The 23,487-nt window shown below is 44.2% G+C and overlaps 1 long non-coding RNA gene across 1 annotated transcript in view; it reads left to right on the forward strand.

Annotated features, from left to right (window-relative positions):
* LOC309856147 overlaps positions 1-23,487 on the forward strand; it is a 216,408-nt gene that overhangs the window by 44,627 nt on the left and 148,294 nt on the right. The gene's annotated exons all lie outside the window — the stretch shown is intronic.

Here is a 23,487-nt window from a genome sequence, read left to right on the forward strand (position 1 = left end):
GAGCGACGGGAAGCGAACCTGGAATAGAAAGAGGCTAATGGGAAGAGTCACGACTCTGGAGTCGGTCAGATGGAGGCTCAAATTCCAGCTGTCTCACTTCGTAGCCCTTCGGAATGACATTTGTAAAAGGGGGGCAAGCCTGGGGTCCCCCTCAGCATTAAATGAAACAATACAGGGCGAGCACCTAGCGCATTAAAAAAATGCAAATATGTTAGTGTCTTTGTGTCCGTCCCCACCTACCCCTCTGGACGCATCGCAGCTAGCTCAGCACTCATTTTTGGCATGCTTATCAGGGATTCTTGTTAAAATTATTTGCTCTATAAACTGAGGAATATCCTTGAATTAAAAACGGTAAGAATGGAAGCTGTATTTCCCACATAATGTAGCACAGAACATTCTGGTAGAACACAAGCTCAACCGAGAGTTACTTCATGAAAGCAAAGTAATTTTCTTTCCAGTGTATTTTTGCCTATCAGTCCGTTTTTGTGAAGTTGTCCTACAGTCAACAGCCTCCAAACCTCAGTACTTCCAGAGGCAAAAGTTTCCTCACTCACCTTTCACAACCTTTACGGGCCAAGCACTGTCCTCCTCCATAGCTCCTTCATCCTGAGAAGCAGGCTAGGGGAGCAGGCCCCTCCTGAGCCACACCAGCCTCAGGGCCGAGGGCAAAGTGAAAGAGAAGAATCCTGTGTCCCGCTGGGGCCCTGAACGCTTCTACCCCAAATTGCCCCATGACACTTGAGCTTGTCATTGGCTACACCAAGTTACAGGCCTGAGTCTGGTGTCCGGGAGATGCGAAGTGCTACTTTGCCGCCGGCCCGAGCCAGCCGACAGTGGGGTTCTGGGCAAGTCTGGGAGCAGCAAATGTTACAGCGGTACCGTTTAGCACATATGGTCTCTCAAGCGTGAGGTTCCCATTTGAGGTAATTCCGGAATATCTGAAGCTGAGGTCAGAAAGCTGTAACCTGACCGAAATGCTGTGACAGGGGTGCGGCTTAGTCATTTTTGGAATCTGTGAGGCCTCTCGCTGCGGGGCTACCAACATCTTTGGGTGCCTTAGGAGCTCAGAGTCTGTTTTCGGCTCTGCCGAGATGCCTTCCTTAACTATGGGGGAACGTGATGTTCTCTGGCTCGTTGAAGGGTCTGGACAAGAAAGGCCTATTTGTGAACAGTGCTTCTGTGTCTTTTTGCGCAGTTACAGTTGAAAGTGTCGCCCTCTCTGCACCTCGGTGCTTCTTATACGGGGACTCACAGGATTAGCATCAGACTTTTGTCCTCTGTGGAAACAAAGCTCGTTTCTGCAGACTAATACATGTACCTTCTTTCTTCAGTCACTGAAGATCCACCATGTTTCCCTTTTTGGACTTTCATTGCCAGAAATCTTGGTGCCCAAGTCACTGCCAAACCGTGGTCATTGACTTGACTCAGGTGCCTGCTAGAATCTTCTCTCGCTGCTGACTTAAAATCGTTCCTGTGCCATTGAATCCCCCGATTGTCCAGATTTGCATCTTTTAAGACTTCCAACCTGTCTCTAATGTTTTGGGAAATAGTCCAAATACTGCATCCTGAAAAGATAAAAATGTGAACCACGATTACAAACGAACTCAGAAGAAAATGTTCCAGTTCTTCGTAACGTATCTACGGAGAGATGGAGCATATTATGACCAAACTTGAATTCACTGTGAAAACTTTGTCTTAAGCCCTAAACTGAAGCAAAGCAAAACACAACGAGATATTGCTTGTGTGTCACAGAGGGGAGTGAGGAAAAGCTTTTATGCATCGCATTCTCCATCGAGAACGGGAACCTGATGAAGGCAAGACCCACGGCAAATCTACATTCCCAGCACCGGCCATGTAGCCCCAACCGGAAAGAGGTGTTTCCTGCGCAGAAGACACCTTGCTCTGTGGTGGAACTCCAAACATGAGGCAATTGCCCTGAGGTCACAGAGCTAGGAAGTGGCAGAGGTTTGGGGGTGTACATGTAGGGACCTTTTCAATTTTAAAAGTTCTGCAGTTGTTTGCATGTGTGGCAAAAATAATGAGCGAGAGAACACGTCGCACTTCATGGATCTTAGGGACTAGGTTGAAGCACAATTTATTTAAGTGGAAAATGGGGGTCAATGAAAAGAGCAGTGTTGAGCAAATCAGAATATGGGGGAGGGGCGCCTGGGTGGCTCAGTGGGTTGAGCGGCTGCCTTCAGCTCGGGTCATGATCCCAGGGTCCTGGGATCGAGCCCTGTGTCGGGCTCCCTGCTCCTTGGGGAGCCTGCTTCTCCCTCTCCTCCTTGCTTGGGCTCTTTCTCACTATCTTTGTCCGTCGTTCTCTCTCACATAAATAAATAAATACATTTCTTTTTTTAAAAGTAAGAATATGGGGGAATATAAGGGATGTGGAAACTAGCCTGTACATGTCCCAGGAATGACCAAAGTCTGGGAAACAGTAGGGTCTACCCTGATGCTTAACTCCCATCTCCACCCAGTCGACACATTCATCATATACCATGTTTTTCCTGTGATACAACGTATTTAATCTAAGCTGGTTGAGCTTCCTCTACATGCCAGACACTTCCCAAGAGCAGGAAGAATGGCAGGCACGTTGCCTCTCCTCCTTAGGCTTTCAGTAAGCCCCTCAACGACACCTGAAATCAGCCACATCTACTGTGGGTGGAATTAAAAAAATAAATTATGGGGCGCCTGGGTGGCTCAGTGGGTTAAGCTGCTGCCTTCGGCTCAGGTCATGATCTCAGGGTCCTGGGATTGAGTCCCGCATTGGGCTCTCTGCTCAGCAGGGAGCCTGCTTCCTTCTCTCTCTCTCTGCCTGCCTCTCAGTGTACTTGTAATTTCTCTCTGTCAAATAAATAAATAAAATCTTAAAAAAAATAAATTATGGACATCTCTGCCCACCAGTTCTAACCAGGCATTTTAAAAGTCTTTCCATTATAAGTTTCCTCTATTGTGTGGCAATTTCCTTCTTCCCTTTAAAACAGCAATTTTGATGTAAGTTAATTCAGCTCTGCTGTTCAGTCCCTCAAAGGTCAATTAGCAGCTCCGATTAAATAGGGTGTTGTCTCTTTGCATCTGTGGTATTGGCTTTAAAAATAAGGATGCCAGAGACCGAGATATCAGGTGAACCTGGGTCCTATAAATAGAAAAGATAATAAGGCACTTCAGCTTTCTGCTAGTAAAACTTTATGTAGGGTCTTGGTGACTAAAATTATAGGCATTTAGAGTGTCGGGAAGGGGAAAAACTTATTATGGCAAAATAGCACAGAGTTTTCCTCTCTGTAATAGTTATGAGTTTTTTCCTCGCTTAAAATAACATGATTTTATGAGCTTATAATACCTGCTGGAAATTAAGAAGAGTACTGCATTTTGGAGCTCATTAAGTGTTGATTACGTAAGTATTTCTGGGTGAAGCATCGTTTGAATTTTCCTTTAAAAGCAAAACTGATGTTTTTTTTATCCATCCTTTTTGTTATTATTTTCTCAATTATGTGTTTGTAAAGCACATGATTACTCTTATTCTCATGAGCATTCCTTTTCATATCTAGCAACAACGTTAGATCTGAAGAAAAGTTTCGCAAGAGAAGCAGCAGGAAAATCTGTGTACTGTTAGCTGGAAATGGCATTTATGAATATTTTAGTTGATTTTTCTATAGCTCCTTTTTATTAGCACCACATTATTTTCTCTATCATGTCTTCATCTAAATATGTGTTAATGTGAATTAATTTAGTTGCAGCTGGAGAACCCTTTAAGCAACGGCTATAGCTCGGCTAGTTATATCTCCAGATAGAGAGTGATTAAGGAATGAGGGGGCCCCGATGGCTGAATGTTGGGCTAAACTTCATTTACTCCCATAGTTTCCCCAGAAGATTAGACACTCAGGACTGGCGGGGGTGGAGGGAGAGGGATGAGTATTTCAAACAAATTAACGTAGTTTAAGCTAGGTATATTGGTTCGGGTCCAGCCAAGAGACAGAAAACACAAATTTTGGAACTGAGAGGGAAGAAATTGCTAACTGGCACTCTGGGTTTTGGCGTTACCACCTCGTTCACGATGGTACTCTTGCTGTTCTCACACGTGCCGTGGGTGCCGGCTTTAGGCTTCGGCACTTCGTGTTTTCTCTCTCTAGAATGTTCTTCCTTGCCTCTTTACTTCCTTTCCTTGAATGTCATCTTCTTAGTGAGGCCTTCTTTGGGTATCCATCTCACATTCCGACTTGCTCTTAACCTTTCATTTCGCTTCTGTATGCTTGTTTTATTGTCTCCTCCACATCTGGAATTCCAAATACTCCTAATCACTCATGCCAGGGTTTTGCTAGTACCGGTTTTCCAGGGATATTATAAAGATTTGATTTATATGTATCTATATATATAAATTTATATATTTTTATATATACTCACTATATAAAAATGAAAATAAAAAAAGTAAAGTGTGGGCCCTGACACAGGGAACACCCAGGAAATATTCGCTACGTATGGCCAACAAGCCCTAGGAAGCATAGCCTAGGAAAACCTGTGTGTGATCTTTGGAAACCCCTTTTGTCCATGGTTGGCATCTTGTCACACATTCAATATAGACTCTCAAGACCTGAACTTTCTGAAGGTAAGAGGCAATTAAAGGTGAACATAAGTGTGGGGGGGACACCCAGGTGGCTCGGTTGGTAAAGCATCTGCCCTCAGTTCAGGTCACGATCCTGGAGTCCGGGGATGGCGCCACACCCCAAGCTTCCTGGTCAGCGGGGAGTCTGCTTCTCCCTCTCCCTCTGCCCCTCCCTCTGCTCATATTCTTTCTCTCACTTTCTCTCTCAGATAAATAAAATCTTAAAGAAAAAAGATGAACATAGTGACGGTGTACTAAGGGAAATAGAGACCACGGCGCCCTTAAGAGACATTGCCAAAGAGGACACAGCAAAAGGCGTTGGTCGAGGATATAATAATGTTGCGTTCTAACTACAGGGCCTGGCAAGGGAGCATGAAGAAGTTTCGAGGATATCCCACGATGAGCACCGCTGGAGCCGTCTCCCAGGGCGCGGGCACACGCCGTGCCTCCTCAGATGCCCAGTCCGCCCTGTCTCGGCTTGCGCAGTATTTCCATCCAACCATGTGAGAGGTTTCAGGCATTTTATTTCTTTTTATTTTTTTTTAAGGATTTTATTTATTTACTTGACAGAGAGAGATCACAAGCAGGCAGAGAGGCAGGCAGAGAGAGAGGGGGAAAAAGCAGGCTCCCTGCCGAGCAGAGAGCCTGATGCGGGACTCGATCCCAGGACCCTGACATCACGACCTGAGCCGAAGGCAGAGGCTTAACCCACTGAGCCACCCAGGCGCCCAGTTTCAGGCATTGTAGATCCCTTCTTCCTTCCCTGCTCTCCCCCGCCCCCGTTCATTTCCAAGATCAGGCTGGCCTGCCTGTGTTACCTCCTTTCTCTGGCCACCGCTCCCGTTGGGGCCCCTGCACGTCCGAGCAGGAGCGCTGTGGCAGGTCCCAGCTCATCCTCCCACGGCCCCAACCCAGCATCCGCCCTGCCGCCACTTAGTCCCATTCTGGCGTCGGCCCCGAGCGCTGACTGCATCCCACACTCGCTTCCGGGCAGTCCACCTTGATGGTTCCTTTGATCTTCCAGCCACGGTTTGAGCGGAGGACTCGGAATAGTTCCTGCTACAAATGCGGAAGCAAGTCCAGAGGGGTTAGAAAACTTGTTCTAGGTCTTTCCGCTAAACCTAGCAAGGGGACGGCTCATGACTTCTGTACCACCTCATACCTGCCTCTCATCTTGCCAAAACATAAGCCCCTTTGCAAAACTGAACCTTGGCATTTAAAGATCTTCCTGACCTAGCTCCATCTACCTCAGATCCTTATCTCGCTTCTAATCACCCCTGACAATTCACCGTCCAAGTCAACCAGTTGTCTGCCCCCCCCCCCCCCCCCGCCCCGTGTTCTAGGGACTACAGTGCGCTGTAGCTTTGCATGTGCTCCCTCTCTGCTGGCCGTACACATTCCTTCTTAGACTATCAAAAATCCTAGAAATTTTCAGGCTCAAGTTCATTACTACTTCCTTCAGGAAAGCTTCAGTGCTCTTGGGCAGGATTCATGACATTTTCGGCTGTGTTCTCACAACATTCTGCCTTTACTCCTAATATAGTATTTTGTTTTTAACGTTCTGACTTCTGTTACAATTGTTCATGTATTTGTCTCCTCTCTCCATACCAAAACTTCCTCTGGGCAGAGACTACATCGGATTTATCACATAATTTTCATCACTAGCATAGTGCCTGGGACATAAAGTTTCATAAGGAAGGTTTGTCGAATGTGGACTGAACACTGGACTTCTCCAAGGCGGTAGTAGATCTCAGTTATCAGGGTTGGGAGCCTCTCCTTCAGACTCCCACGATATTCCGTGTACTTTGGACGTTGTATTGTCACTTTTTCTTTATACATCTGCCCTCCTTGCGAGACTGCCTGAAATGCAGGAGATGCGTATAAAGCCGCTGACTCTGATTCAGTGAGTGGGTTTGAGTGAATAGATGAAAGCTGACTGGACCATTCGAATCAATCAGCGATAAATCAGTGTGACTGGCTGAGAAATGAGCAAGTCAGTTGTCCTCTGGGGGAAAGGGATGACTATGGAACAGTTTGACCGTAATGGTGATCAGAATGACTAGACTTGGGGCTGCTGCTTCCCATAGAGACCAAGCCCAAAGCAAATGGACTGGATAATTGGCCAGTATAAGCACCTCCGTGGTCAGGGTAATAGTAGAAATGAATATCTCATCCCCTCTGCTGTTAAGAGATGTCTACCAGTTTTGTCTAATTTCTCATTTCAAGAATATCAAATTCTGATGGTCAGTCTCAACAAATAGAATAAGTACATGGAGAAAGGCCCAGCAGATCTGAAAAATGTCATGAAGAATGGCCTGTGATATTATCAACATAATGTCCTGACCTAAGTTATTCAATCCCTTCATTGAAAAATGCAAAATATTTGCATACAGAAATCCTTCAATAGTATTTTTTCCTTTCCTGATACCAACCCATCTGGCTTGAGATTTTGTAAACCAGATGACTTTTTTGATTCTCACAAACATGACATTTTTATGAACATAATAACATAAAAATGTGTATCAGTGCCAACCTGTCTTAAATATTTTCTATCAAACTGTGACCTTTTCTATCCGAAGTAATAGCTAAATCCTTTTTCCTTGTGTTCACATAACCTGCTGAGAAATTCAAACAATGTCATCTGAAATGTAAAGGTATGTTTAGTAAAATTGGTTAAACCCAGATGTTTATTCAGGGGTGCAACAGCTTGATAGAGCTGCTGATTGAAAAGGAAGCTGCAGGCTCACAGGTTAGCTTGAACCTTTCAGATGAGTGAGGCCAGAGGACAGATCAGCTGGGTTCATCAAGAGGAGTGTCAAGAGGAATTGGAAGATTTCTCCCGAGGGGCTCGATTACAGTTCACAGCATATTTAGAGAACATTTGCTCGCTCTCATGGTAATGGGGACTAAGTGCTAAAGGTGCCTCTAATGTCCACTCCATCCTTTTGTGTAAAGCCTATGAAGGGTCTGAGCACACTTAATTCAAGCCCCATGTCCTTCCCACATTTGCTCCCACTGTGGCATGAGTGGCTGGGGAAACCGTGCAAAATAGTAGTGCGGTAGCAGGACACCCGTGGCTTTCCCTCCTGCTCACTGCAGACTCCACAGAAGTCAGATACAAAGGGACGAAGTGATGCTGTTATAGTAAGTTACTCGAGAGAAATGCCCAGAGGGGTAGACGTAAGCACTTTCTTCCCTTAATAGGATAAGGGCTCTTCCTCCTTCTTGTTTTGGCAAATTCATCTTCTCATCGATGAGAGCCTCACATAGCTCAAATATTTTTCACTGTGAAAGTCTTGCTAACCTCTGGGAATGGTCATAAGCTCCTCTACGGTACTATCTGTATGCTGAGCACTGTAGGAAGCAGAGACGATAAAATAAGACCTTTGCTCTAGAGTATCTCACAGTACAGAAGGGAGGATAGACACATGAACATGAAGCCCAAAGTATTACCATGAGATGCTGCTCTAATCATAATATCTAATAATGTAATAATAAAAATGTGTCCCAGTTGGCCTGGGAAAATTATGGAAGACTTTTCCAAAGAAGTGATAGAACTAAGTCTTGACCTTACCTAAGCAAACACAATTTTTTTTTTTTTACTTTTTAAAAAATTTCTTTTCAGTGTAACAGAATTCATTGTTTTTGCACCACACCCAGTGTTCCATGCAATCCGTGCCCTCTCTAATACCCACCACCTGGTACCCCAACCTCCCAACCCCTGCCCCTTCAAGACCCTCAGGTTGTTTTTCAGAGTCCATAGTCTCTCATGATTCACCTCCCCTTCCAATTTCCCTCAACTCCCTTCTCCTCTCCATCTCCCCATGTCCTCCATGTTATTTGTTATGCTTCACAAATAAGGGAAACCATATGATAATTGACTCTCTCTGCTTGACTTATTTCACTCAGCATAATCTCTTCCAGTCCTGTCCATGTGGCTACAAAAGTTGGGTATTCATCCTTTCTGATGGAGGTATACTACTCCATAGTGTATATGGACCACATCTTCCTTATCCATTCGTCCGTTGAAGGGCATCTTGGTTCTTTCCACAGTTTGGCGACCATGGCCATTGCTGCTATAAACATTGGGGTACAGATGTCCCTTCTTTTCACGACATCTATATCTTTGGGGTAAATACCCAGTAGTGCCATTGCAGGGTCATAGGGAAGCTCTATTTTTAATTTCTTGAGGAATCTCCACACTGTTCTCCAAAGTGGCTGCACCAACTTGCATTCCCACCAACAGTGTAAGAGGGTTCCCCTTTCAAACACAAGTATTTTTTAAAAGATTTCAAAAGGTGTCTCAAGGTTTCCAAGAACAAGAAATTGAAACCAGAAGTTGAAATACTAGAAGGATTCTTTTCTTAAAGATTTATTTATTTATTTATTTTAGAGAGAGAAGAGTTCATGCAGGCAGGGGAAGGAGCAGAGGGAGAGGGAGAGAGAGAATCCCAGTCAGATTCCCAGTGTCTTTGTGTCCGTCCCCACCTACCCCTCTGGACGCATCGCAGCTAGCTCAGCACTCATTTTTGGCATGCTTATCAGGGATTCTTGTTAAAATTATTTGCTCTATAAACTGAGGAATATCCTTGAATTAAAAACGGTAAGAATGGAAGCTGTATTTCCCACATAATGTAGCACAGAACATTCTGGTAGAACACAAGCTCAACCGAGAGTTACTTCATGAAAGCAAAGTAATTTTCTTTCCAGTGTATTTTTGCCTATCAGTCCGTTTTTGTGAAGTTGTCCTACAGTCAACAGCCTCCAAACCTCAGTACTTCCAGAGGCAAAAGTTTCCTCACTCACCTTTCACAACCTTTACGGGCCAAGCACTGTCCTCCTCCATAGCTCCTTCATCCTGAGAAGCAGGCTAGGGGAGCAGGCCCCTCCTGAGCCACACCAGCCTCAGGGCCGAGGGCAAAGTGAAAGAGAAGAATCCTGTGTCCCGCTGGGGCCCTGAACGCTTCTACCCCAAATTGCCCCATGACACTTGAGCTTGTCATTGGCTACACCAAGTTACAGGCCTGAGTCTGGTGTCCGGGAGATGCGAAGTGCTACTTTGCCGCCGGCCCGAGCCAGCCGACAGTGGGGTTCTGGGCAAGTCTGGGAGCAGCAAATGTTACAGCGGTACCGTTTAGCACATATGGTCTCTCAAGCGTGAGGTTCCCATTTGAGGTAATTCCGGAATATCTGAAGCTGAGGTCAGAAAGCTGTAACCTGACCGAAATGCTGTGACAGGGGTGCGGCTTAGTCATTTTTGGAATCTGTGAGGCCTCTCGCTGCGGGGCTACCAACATCTTTGGGTGCCTTAGGAGCTCAGAGTCTGTTTTCGGCTCTGCCGAGATGCCTTCCTTAACTATGGGGGAACGTGATGTTCTCTGGCTCGTTGAAGGGTCTGGACAAGAAAGGCCTATTTGTGAACAGTGCTTCTGTGTCTTTTTGCGCAGTTACAGTTGAAAGTGTCGCCCTCTCTGCACCTCGGTGCTTCTTATACGGGGACTCACAGGATTAGCATCAGACTTTTGTCCTCTGTGGAAACAAAGCTCGTTTCTGCAGACTAATACATGTACCTTCTTTCTTCAGTCACTGAAGATCCACCATGTTTCCCTTTTTGGACTTTCATTGCCAGAAATCTTGGTGCCCAAGTCACTGCCAAACCGTGGTCATTGACTTGACTCAGGTGCCTGCTAGAATCTTCTCTCGCTGCTGACTTAAAATCGTTCCTGTGCCATTGAATCCCCCGATTGTCCAGATTTGCATCTTTTAAGACTTCCAACCTGTCTCTAATGTTTTGGGAAATAGTCCAAATACTGCATCCTGAAAAGATAAAAATGTGAACCACGATTACAAACGAACTCAGAAGAAAATGTTCCAGTTCTTCGTAACGTATCTACGGAGAGATGGAGCATATTATGACCAAACTTGAATTCACTGTGAAAACTTTGTCTTAAGCCCTAAACTGAAGCAAAGCAAAACACAACGAGATATTGCTTGTGTGTCACAGAGGGGAGTGAGGAAAAGCTTTTATGCATCGCATTCTCCATCGAGAACGGGAACCTGATGAAGGCAAGACCCACGGCAAATCTACATTCCCAGCACCGGCCATGTAGCCCCAACCGGAAAGAGGTGTTTCCTGCGCAGAAGACACCTTGCTCTGTGGTGGAACTCCAAACATGAGGCAATTGCCCTGAGGTCACAGAGCTAGGAAGTGGCAGAGGTTTGGGGGTGTACATGTAGGGACCTTTTCAATTTTAAAAGTTCTGCAGTTGTTTGCATGTGTGGCAAAAATAATGAGCGAGAGAACACGTCGCACTTCATGGATCTTAGGGACTAGGTTGAAGCACAATTTATTTAAGTGGAAAATGGGGGTCAATGAAAAGAGCAGTGTTGAGCAAATCAGAATATGGGGGAGGGGCGCCTGGGTGGCTCAGTGGGTTGAGCGGCTGCCTTCAGCTCGGGTCATGATCCCAGGGTCCTGGGATCGAGCCCTGTGTCGGGCTCCCTGCTCCTTGGGGAGCCTGCTTCTCCCTCTCCTCCTTGCTTGGGCTCTTTCTCACTATCTTTGTCCGTCGTTCTCTCTCACATAAATAAATAAATACATTTCTTTTTTTAAAAGTAAGAATATGGGGGAATATAAGGGATGTGGAAACTAGCCTGTACATGTCCCAGGAATGACCAAAGTCTGGGAAACAGTAGGGTCTACCCTGATGCTTAACTCCCATCTCCACCCAGTCGACACATTCATCATATACCATGTTTTTCCTGTGATACAACGTATTTAATCTAAGCTGGTTGAGCTTCCTCTACATGCCAGACACTTCCCAAGAGCAGGAAGAATGGCAGGCACGTTGCCTCTCCTCCTTAGGCTTTCAGTAAGCCCCTCAACGACACCTGAAATCAGCCACATCTACTGTGGGTGGAATTAAAAAAATAAATTATGGGGCGCCTGGGTGGCTCAGTGGGTTAAGCTGCTGCCTTCGGCTCAGGTCATGATCTCAGGGTCCTGGGATTGAGTCCCGCATTGGGCTCTCTGCTCAGCAGGGAGCCTGCTTCCTTCTCTCTCTCTCTGCCTGCCTCTCAGTGTACTTGTAATTTCTCTCTGTCAAATAAATAAATAAAATCTTAAAAAAAATAAATTATGGACATCTCTGCCCACCAGTTCTAACCAGGCATTTTAAAAGTCTTTCCATTATAAGTTTCCTCTATTGTGTGGCAATTTCCTTCTTCCCTTTAAAACAGCAATTTTGATGTAAGTTAATTCAGCTCTGCTGTTCAGTCCCTCAAAGGTCAATTAGCAGCTCCGATTAAATAGGGTGTTGTCTCTTTGCATCTGTGGTATTGGCTTTAAAAATAAGGATGCCAGAGACCGAGATATCAGGTGAACCTGGGTCCTATAAATAGAAAAGATAATAAGGCACTTCAGCTTTCTGCTAGTAAAACTTTATGTAGGGTCTTGGTGACTAAAATTATAGGCATTTAGAGTGTCGGGAAGGGGAAAAACTTATTATGGCAAAATAGCACAGAGTTTTCCTCTCTGTAATAGTTATGAGTTTTTTCCTCGCTTAAAATAACATGATTTTATGAGCTTATAATACCTGCTGGAAATTAAGAAGAGTACTGCATTTTGGAGCTCATTAAGTGTTGATTACGTAAGTATTTCTGGGTGAAGCATCGTTTGAATTTTCCTTTAAAAGCAAAACTGATGTTTTTTTTATCCATCCTTTTTGTTATTATTTTCTCAATTATGTGTTTGTAAAGCACATGATTACTCTTATTCTCATGAGCATTCCTTTTCATATCTAGCAACAACGTTAGATCTGAAGAAAAGTTTCGCAAGAGAAGCAGCAGGAAAATCTGTGTACTGTTAGCTGGAAATGGCATTTATGAATATTTTAGTTGATTTTTCTATAGCTCCTTTTTATTAGCACCACATTATTTTCTCTATCATGTCTTCATCTAAATATGTGTTAATGTGAATTAATTTAGTTGCAGCTGGAGAACCCTTTAAGCAACGGCTATAGCTCGGCTAGTTATATCTCCAGATAGAGAGTGATTAAGGAATGAGGGGGCCCCGATGGCTGAATGTTGGGCTAAACTTCATTTACTCCCATAGTTTCCCCAGAAGATTAGACACTCAGGACTGGCGGGGGTGGAGGGAGAGGGATGAGTATTTCAAACAAATTAACGTAGTTTAAGCTAGGTATATTGGTTCGGGTCCAGCCAAGAGACAGAAAACACAAATTTTGGAACTGAGAGGGAAGAAATTGCTAACTGGCACTCTGGGTTTTGGCGTTACCACCTCGTTCACGATGGTACTCTTGCTGTTCTCACACGTGCCGTGGGTGCCGGCTTTAGGCTTCGGCACTTCGTGTTTTCTCTCTCTAGAATGTTCTTCCTTGCCTCTTTACTTCCTTTCCTTGAATGTCATCTTCTTAGTGAGGCCTTCTTTGGGTATCCATCTCACATTCCGACTTGCTCTTAACCTTTCATTTCGCTTCTGTATGCTTGTTTTATTGTCTCCTCCACATCTGGAATTCCAAATACTCCTAATCACTCATGCCAGGGTTTTGCTAGTACCGGTTTTCCAGGGATATTATAAAGATTTGATTTATATGTATCTATATATATAAATTTATATATTTTTATATATACTCACTATATAAAAATGAAAATAAAAAAAGTAAAGTGTGGGCCCTGACACAGGGAACACCCAGGAAATATTCGCTACGTATGGCCAACAAGCCCTAGGAAGCATAGCCTAGGAAAACCTGTGTGTGATCTTTGGAAACCCCTTTTGTCCATGGTTGGCATCTTGTCACACATTCAATATAGACTCTCAAGACCTGAACTTTCTGAAGGTAAGAGGCAATTAAAGGTGAACATAAGTGTGGGGGGGACACCCAGGTGGCTCGGTTGGTAAAGCATCTGCCCTCAGTTCAGGTCACGATCCTGGAGTCCGGGGATGGCGCCACACCCCAAGCTTCCTGGTCAGCGGGGAGTCTGCTTCTCCCTCTCCCTCTGCCCCTCCCTCTGCTCATATTCTTTCTCTCACTTTCTCTCTCAGATAAATAAAATCTTAAAGAAAAAAGATGAACATAGTGACGGTGTACTAAGGGAAATAGAGACCACGGCGCCCTTAAGAGACATTGCCAAAGAGGACACAGCAAAAGGCGTTGGTCGAGGATATAATAATGTTGCGTTCTAACTACAGGGCCTGGCAAGGGAGCATGAAGAAGTTTCGAGGATATCCCACGATGAGCACCGCTGGAGCCGTCTCCCAGGGCGCGGGCACACGCCGTGCCTCCTCAGATGCCCAGTCCGCCCTGTCTCGGCTTGCGCAGTATTTCCATCCAACCATGTGAGAGGTTTCAGGCATTTTATTTCTTTTTATTTTTTTTTAAGGATTTTATTTATTTACTTGACAGAGAGAGATCACAAGCAGGCAGAGAGGCAGGCAGAGAGAGAGGGGGAAAAAGCAGGCTCCCTGCCGAGCAGAGAGCCTGATGCGGGACTCGATCCCAGGACCCTGACATCACGACCTGAGCCGAAGGCAGAGGCTTAACCCACTGAGCCACCCAGGCGCCCAGTTTCAGGCATTGTAGATCCCTTCTTCCTTCCCTGCTCTCCCCCGCCCCCGTTCATTTCCAAGATCAGGCTGGCCTGCCTGTGTTACCTCCTTTCTCTGGCCACCGCTCCCGTTGGGGCCCCTGCACGTCCGAGCAGGAGCGCTGTGGCAGGTCCCAGCTCATCCTCCCACGGCCCCAACCCAGCATCCGCCCTGCCGCCACTTAGTCCCATTCTGGCGTCGGCCCCGAGCGCTGACTGCATCCCACACTCGCTTCCGGGCAGTCCACCTTGATGGTTCCTTTGATCTTCCAGCCACGGTTTGAGCGGAGGACTCGGAATAGTTCCTGCTACAAATGCGGAAGCAAGTCCAGAGGGGTTAGAAAACTTGTTCTAGGTCTTTCCGCTAAACCTAGCAAGGGGACGGCTCATGACTTCTGTACCACCTCATACCTGCCTCTCATCTTGCCAAAACATAAGCCCCTTTGCAAAACTGAACCTTGGCATTTAAAGATCTTCCTGACCTAGCTCCATCTACCTCAGATCCTTATCTCGCTTCTAATCACCCCTGACAATTCACCGTCCAAGTCAACCAGTTGTCTGCCCCCCCCCCCCCCGCCCCGTGTTCTAGGGACTACAGTGCGCTGTAGCTTTGCATGTGCTCCCTCTCTGCTGGCCGTACACATTCCTTCTTAGACTATCAAAAATCCTAGAAATTTTCAGGCTCAAGTTCATTACTACTTCCTTCAGGAAAGCTTCAGTGCTCTTGGGCAGGATTCATGACATTTTCGGCTGTGTTCTCACAACATTCTGCCTTTACTCCTAATATAGTATTTTGTTTTTAACGTTCTGACTTCTGTTACAATTGTTCATGTATTTGTCTCCTCTCTCCATACCAAAACTTCCTCTGGGCAGAGACTACATCGGATTTATCACATAATTTTCATCACTAGCATAGTGCCTGGGACATAAAGTTTCATAAGGAAGGTTTGTCGAATGTGGACTGAACACTGGACTTCTCCAAGGCGGTAGTAGATCTCAGTTATCAGGGTTGGGAGCCTCTCCTTCAGACTCCCACGATATTCCGTGTACTTTGGACGTTGTATTGTCACTTTTTCTTTATACATCTGCCCTCCTTGCGAGACTGCCTGAAATGCAGGAGATGCGTATAAAGCCGCTGACTCTGATTCAGTGAGTGGGTTTGAGTGAATAGATGAAAGCTGACTGGACCATTCGAATCAATCAGCGATAAATCAGTGTGACTGGCTGAGAAATGAGCAAGTCAGTTGTCCTCTGGGGGAAAGGGATGACTATGGAACAGTTTGACCGTAATGGTGATCAGAATGACTAGACTTGGGGCTGCTGCTTCCCATAGAGACCAAGCCCAAAGCAAATGGACTGGATAATTGGCCAGTATAAGCACCTCCGTGGTCAGGGTAATAGTAGAAATGAATATCTCATCCCCTCTGCTGTTAAGAGATGTCTACCAGTTTTGTCTAATTTCTCATTTCAAGAATATCAAATTCTGATGGTCAGTCTCAACAAATAGAATAAGTACATGGAGAAAGGCCCAGCAGATCTGAAAAATGTCATGAAGAATGGCCTGTGATATTATCAACATAATGTCCTGACCTAAGTTATTCAATCCCTTCATTGAAAAATGCAAAATATTTGCATACAGAAATCCTTCAATAGTATTTTTTCCTTTCCTGATACCAACCCATCTGGCTTGAGATTTTGTAAACCAGATGACTTTTTTGATTCTCACAAACATGACATTTTTATGAACATAATAACATAAAAATGTGTATCAGTGCCAACCTGTCTTAAATATTTTCTATCAAACTGTGACCTTTTCTATCCGAAGTAATAGCTAAATCCTTTTTCCTTGTGTTCACATAACCTGCTGAGAAATTCAAACAATGTCATCTGAAATGTAAAGGTATGTTTAGTAAAATTGGTTAAACCCAGATGTTTATTCAGGGGTGCAACAGCTTGATAGAGCTGCTGATTGAAAAGGAAGCTGCAGGCTCACAGGTTAGCTTGAACCTTTCAGATGAGTGAGGCCAGAGGACAGATCAGCTGGGTTCATCAAGAGGAGTGTCAAGAGGAATTGGAAGATTTCTCCCGAGGGGCTCGATTACAGTTCACAGCATATTTAGAGAACATTTGCTCGCTCTCATGGTAATGGGGACTAAGTGCTAAAGGTGCCTCTAATGTCCACTCCATCCTTTTGTGTAAAGCCTATGAAGGGTCTGAGCACACTTAATTCAAGCCCCATGTCCTTCCCACATTTGCTCCCACTGTGGCATGAGTGGCTGGGGAAACCGTGCAAAATAGTAGTGCGGTAGCAGGACACCCGTGGCTTTCCCTCCTGCTCACTGCAGACTCCACAGAAGTCAGATACAAAGGGACGAAGTGATGCTGTTATAGTAAGTTACTCGAGAGAAATGCCCAGAGGGGTAGACGTAAGCACTTTCTTCCCTTAATAGGATAAGGGCTCTTCCTCCTTCTTGTTTTGGCAAATTCATCTTCTCATCGATGAGAGCCTCACATAGCTCAAATATTTTTCACTGTGAAAGTCTTGCTAACCTCTGGGAATGGTCATAAGCTCCTCTACGGTACTATCTGTATGCTGAGCACTGTAGGAAGCAGAGACGATAAAATAAGACCTTTGCTCTAGAGTATCTCACAGTACAGAAGGGAGGATAGACACATGAACATGAAGCCCAAAGTATTACCATGAGATGCTGCTCTAATCATAATATCTAATAATGTAATAATAAAAATGTGTCCCAGTTGGCCTGGGAAAATTATGGAAGACTTTTCCAAAGAAGTGATAGAACTAAGTCTTGACCTTACCTAAGCAAACACAATTTTTTTTTTTTTACTTTTTAAAAAATTTCTTTTCAGTGTAACAGAATTCATTGTTTTTGCACCACACCCAGTGTTCCATGCAATCCGTGCCCTCTCTAATACCCACCACCTGGTACCCCAACCTCCCAACCCCTGCCCCTTCAAGACCCTCAGGTTGTTTTTCAGAGTCCATAGTCTCTCATGATTCACCTCCCCTTCCAATTTCCCTCAACTCCCTTCTCCTCTCCATCTCCCCATGTCCTCCATGTTATTTGTTATGCTTCACAAATAAGGGAAACCATATGATAATTGACTCTCTCTGCTTGACTTATTTCACTCAGCATAATCTCTTCCAGTCCTGTCCATGTGGCTACAAAAGTTGGGTATTCATCCTTTCTGATGGAGGTATACTACTCCATAGTGTATATGGACCACATCTTCCTTATCCATTCGTCCGTTGAAGGGCATCTTGGTTCTTTCCACAGTTTGGCGACCATGGCCATTGCTGCTATAAACATTGGGGTACAGATGTCCCTTCTTTTCACGACATCTATATCTTTGGGGTAAATACCCAGTAGTGCCATTGCAGGGTCATAGGGAAGCTCTATTTTTAATTTCTTGAGGAATCTCCACACTGTTCTCCAAAGTGGCTGCACCAACTTGCATTCCCACCAACAGTGTAAGAGGGTTCCCCTTTCAAACACAAGTATTTTTTAAAAGATTTCAAAAGGTGTCTCAAGGTTTCCAAGAACAAGAAATTGAAACCAGAAGTTGAAATACTAGAAGGATTCTTTTCTTAAAGATTTATTTATTTATTTATTTTAGAGAGAGAAGAGTTCATGCAGGCAGGGGAAGGAGCAGAGGGAGAGGGAGAGAGAGAATCCCAGTCAGATTCCTCACTGAGCGTGGAGCCTGATGCGGGGCCTGGTCTCACGACCCTGAGATGATGACCTGAGCTGAAACCAAGAGTCAGAGGCTTAACTAACCAAGCCACCCAGGTGCTCCTGGAAGGATTCTGGCTTTGTGCTTCTTACCTCTATTATTTTTGAAGGGTTGACCTCAATCTCTCTCTCTCTCTCTCTCCCTCCTCACTCAACTAGCTATCAATACTTCAACATACCCATCGTGAAATATGGCCGTTTGAATTCACAGCCTCACTTAGAGAGTGCTTCCTGGGAAAAGAGAATCTATTTTTTTTAATTTTTTAATTTAACGATTTTATTTATTTATTTGAGGGAGGAGAGTGAGTGCAAGCAGGGGGAGGGGCTAAGGGAGAGGGGGAAACGCGCTCCCTGGGGCTGGATCCCAGGATGACCTGAGCAGACACTTAACCGACTGAGCCACCCAGGCAGCCTGCAGAAAAGAGAATCTGGTTGGCCCTACTAAGGTCAGTGTATACCCCTAAACTAATATGCTATACCTAGGGGCCAGGCTCACGCAGCGGAGATGTAATAGCTGGGTCACCGGCCCTTGGATAGGGAGAGGGATCCCCAGTGTATAGTGCCTGGACTGATACCACTTGGTATTCATTACAAATACCATATGCAAAGAAATTCCCTCAGATCTGTGTGACTGAAACATAGCTGTTATGTGGGGAGAGAGGCAAAGATGACGTGTAGTGCTAGGCAGAGGCCAGATTTTAAGGACTTTGAATTTGAACTTTGTCCTGTAAAGTGGCATGGCAAACTCTGCAAGGGGACAATAATATATGGCATCACCGACTGAGACAGAGAAAACTCGAGAAGCAGCAGTTGGGAGACTATTATCATACGTTATTCCATCTCCAACTATATATTATACATCCTAATATTGTATATGCTAATGATAGCATATATGACATTTCCTATGATATACTGGAGAGTCTGTTGTCTATTGCATATCATTATTATATATTATTGGTACTATTTTTGAGTTTGAGGTACTTCTATCAAAGTGGAGATGTTGCATAAAAGCCGTAATTTATTGGGTGCCTGCTGTGTGCAGCCACTCGACCTCACATAGATTATTTTACGTAATGCGCACGAGTTCCCAAGAGTAGGTTTAACTTTCATCACCATTTTACCGATGGGGACTGTGAAGCACACAGGAATTAAGTTGCCCAGGGTCACACACATAGCAGAGCTAGGGTGTGTCTCCACACCGTGTGAACGCCGTCTGTCTACTTACCCTCATCTTCTCTGGCCTCTCGGTCTGCAGCTCCAGGCCAGAAGCTATCTTTGTTATCACGCGTGTCCCTTATATGGCCTGTCGGTCTTCTCGCCTAGACTCGGAGCTCCTTAAGGTTAGGGACTGAGTCTTTCTCATTTCTGTGCCTAATGCCTATCATGGGATTTGGTGCAGAAAATGGGATGATGCATTTCGTGGGTGTACTAGTCACACCAGTGTTTCTGGTTCTAGAACTCTCATTGGCCAATGAAAAGCGAGCAGAAGTTATTCGATTGGCTTTCATAGTGGAAGCCTTTCAGAGTCGCCGTGTGATTCTCCATGCTTTCCTCCTTTGCTGTGGCAAAGCTTGGAGTCTCCTGTTGAGACAGAAGAACTAGAAGATGGCAGAGCCTCTGTCAGCTGGCTTTCTGAGTGACCACACGGAGCAAAGATACAGTCCCTCACCCCTGCCGAAATATAGTGGACGTAGGGCTTGAAGGAGAAATCAACTTTTATTGATTGAAGCCACCAAGTATCAGAGGTAGTCTGTAACTCTAGAAAAGCCTAGTCCTTTCTGCCTAGTAGAGTGAGCAATTGTTGTTGATTGAGTACTAATATCTGTCCCTGATTTCTACTTCCCGTTCATCTCATTTGCCAGTCTCTCCTTTTCTTACCGCTCACCCCTCTGCCTCACAGGACTGGCGCGGTGGATTTCCTCAACTGTCCACGGCCACTTACCCCAGCTTGAAGGGTTGCCATCAACTAAAATTGGTACTTCCACTGAACCATAAAAATGCATTCACCACTGACTGATGCCTAAGAAGGGTTGCCTCAGAACAGTGCCTTTCAGTCTCCTTTCAAATGTCCCCAATGGCAGAAGAGAGAGATTGGAACGGAGCCGGGAGCAACTTAAAGCAAGCATAAAATGTTTTTAAAGTCTCCTACGTTATCTAAAAATGCTGTGCAAATTTTGCATTCTTATTCATTATATATCTTTATTTTAACTTAAAATAAGGTTTTCCCTCAAGTCCTCAAGGGATATTGATTTTTTCCCTCAACAAATGTGTCCTGTAGATTGTTTACTACATATCTTAGATAATCAGAAGAAAAAAAGTGTCTGGACTCTATTATCTTAGCTCCCCAAAGAAATGCCTTCACTATGATTTAATGTTATTTTGTGTATTTTTCTAGAGGCCTGGCTCAGGAAAATCTATGTGAAGAAAACACCTGTGTCTTTTATCAAAGTGTAGTAACAAATACTGTCTAAAACAGTACACAGTATCCTTTATACAAGAAGCCATGCAATTCATTTTTGTCAAGTTTTTCCTGTGTCCTCAACGACTCCCCAGGTATCCATATATCTCTGTTGGAGGAATAAGACTTTGGCACAGTGGTTCCCAAAGTCATCACCATTATTTCTCTCCAGAGCCCTTACCACCATCTTCTACCCTGTACATTTGTTTGCTTATTGTCTGTCTCCTCCACTGGGATGAAAGCTCCATGTAGATAAGACTTTTGTTGGTTTTGTTTACATTTGTATCCCCTACACTTAAAATACTGCCTGGCACATAGTAGTAATTGACCAAATGTTTGATGAATGAATAATTAGTTAAAAGAACCATAACTTACGAGTCAGGAGAACTGGATTGATAAAGGAAAAATGTGAATGGGGGCTAGGTGGCTTAGTCGGTTAAAGCGGTGGACTCTTGGTTTCAGCCCAGATCATGATCTCAGGGTCTTGAGATGGAGCCCAGCCTTGGGCTCTGTGGTCAATGGGGAGTCTGCTGGAGGATTCTCTCTTTCTCTTTCACTCTGTCACCCACCCCCACCCCCCACCAGCCATGCTCTCAAACTCTCTCTCCCTCTCTATAGTGGATAAGTAAATCTTTAAAAAAAAATGTGAGTGATTTAAATGATCATGTCCACAATTTCCATCTAATGAGGTGTTTTTTTAAAAGATTTTATTTATTTGTTTGACAGTGAGACAGAGAGAGTACAAGCAAGGAGAGCAGCAGGGAGGGGGAGAGGGAGAGGGAGAAGCAGGCTCCCTGCTCAGAAGGGAGCCCTACATGCGCTCGATCCCAGGACTCTGGGATCATGACCTGAGCAGAAGGCAGAACCTTAACTGACTGAGCCACCCAGGTACCTTCCACTTAATGCGTTTATGCCCAGAAGTAGGTGTGAACTGGAAGTCTGGACTCTTAGTTGATCTCAGTTCCTATTTGCCACACATGGACTGAGGATATGGCCATGCTGTATGTGATTTTTAGACAACAAAGCCCTTAAAGTCAAGCCAAACTACTTGTTCTGGTGCTCAACCAAAGAAGCACAGCTATGTTCCGACACTGGGGAGGAAACGGTTGTGCTGGGCTTATTGAGAGATGGTATGTAGGTCTCCCAAGATGATACCATCTTAAGAGATTTTCAAGGGTGATTTTGACTGTACTTGATTTTCACCTTAGACTGGCTTTGTAACATTGTCCTTGAGTGATATATGATTTTGCTGTAGCTGTGCTTTGTGATTCTTTCAAGGAACTTTAAAATTACATTCGTGAAATCCCTCTCTCTTCCTTCCTTTCTTTTTCTTTTCCTCCTTTCTTCTTTGCCAAAAAGCAGACAGACATGAATGTAATGGAAAGGAAGTCTGGTGGTGGCTAGAATGCGGTGGCAGGATTGGGAGATTTCATATGTATAGGGAGATCAAGCAAATGAGTACATAAACGAAGTAAATATCTTGAGGAAATAAGTAAATATATTGAGAACAACGAAGTAAATATCTTGAGGAAATAAGTAAATATATTGAGAACAAAGGGAGCCAGTTGGTTTTAACTGTTCAAGAAGGGAGTTATAAATATTTAAAGGATAAAGTGAGACTGAACCCTGAGCTGTTGGGTAGGGATTAGAGGTGTTGATATGAACTCAGTATTCAGTAAATACAATGTAGAAATAAATATCAATGTAAATGTGTGTAATATATATTTATATGTGAGTGTGTATATAAATATACATATGTATATGTATATTTACATATGTAAATTACATATGTATAGACGTACCCCCTGACACACATACACACATGTATTTCCTAACTCTGTTCTTTGAGCAGTCCTAGAAGAGTGATAGTGCGGTAGCAACAAGCACTCTTACTGTACAGCTTTTGGTTTCTAAATACCACTCACTGTCCAGTGAAAAAAGCCAGAGCGCCTTTGAGAAATGACTGCATCAAGGATTGAGGCAAGAAAAGAACCAGATGGACCTAGAACCTTTTATTGTTCCCACAATAAGGAGGTTCTCTACAAATGAAGGGGCTATGTATAAAGGATACAAATGCAGCTTAAAGAGGATCAAAGGCCAAATCTAGGAGAATTTGAGCAATAGTATATATAATCACGGTGATGGACTATATCCCACTAAAAAAAAGTCACCATCTGACAACCATCATAGAAATAATTAGGTCAGGTAAGACGGGGTCCCTGGCTGGCTAAGTTGGTGGAGCACATGACTCTTGATCTTAGGGTTGTGAGTTCGAACCCCCTGTTTGGTGTAGAGTTTATTTAAAAATAAAAATTTTTAAAAACTTTAAAAAGGAATTAATTCAGGTAAGAAACAACAACAGAAGCTAAAACAAGTGGGCGAAAATAGAGTGAGGGGTGGGATTGTGTGTGGTTCCCAAATGTCTCCCCCAAAACATTTATTCCTTAAGAAGAAGATAAAAAAGTCACTGCACAGTAGAAATACAGGGCAGATACCATATTAATCGTGTGACCAAATTTAACACCTTAGGCTGACAGAGCAACACCATGTACTACCTGTGAGGACAGAATGAGAACATAGCATCACTCTTGTGATATTTCAGTCAAAAACACAAAACTGGGGTCTAATTTTGAGGAAACCTTAGACAAATATGTAATGAAGGACATTCTACAAAATTACACCATAATCTTGAAAAAGTCGAAGTCATGAAAATCAAGTGGAGACTAAGGAATGAGTCCAGATTGAGAGACTGGAAGGTTGTATCAACAGGGTGCAACTTGTGGGCCTGAACTCTATTCTCTTGCTAGAAAAGATATTGCAACAACTGGTGAAATTTGAATGGGGTCCCTGGAGAAAGGATATATGGGAGTTCCTTGACAATTTTTCTTGCTACTTTTATGCAGGTTTGGCATTATTCAAAATGCAGTTTTTAAAAAAAGATTTTATTCATTCATTCATTCATTCATTTAGAGAAAGAGCACAAGCAGGAGGAGGGGTAGAAGGAGAAAGGGTGAGAACCTAAGGCAGCCTTCCCACTGAGGAAGCCCAACACCAGGCTCAATCTG

Source organism: Mustela nivalis, assembly GCF_964662115.1.
Source record: "Mustela nivalis genome assembly, chromosome: X".
NCBI lineage: Eukaryota > Metazoa > Chordata > Mammalia > Carnivora > Mustelidae > Mustela > Mustela nivalis.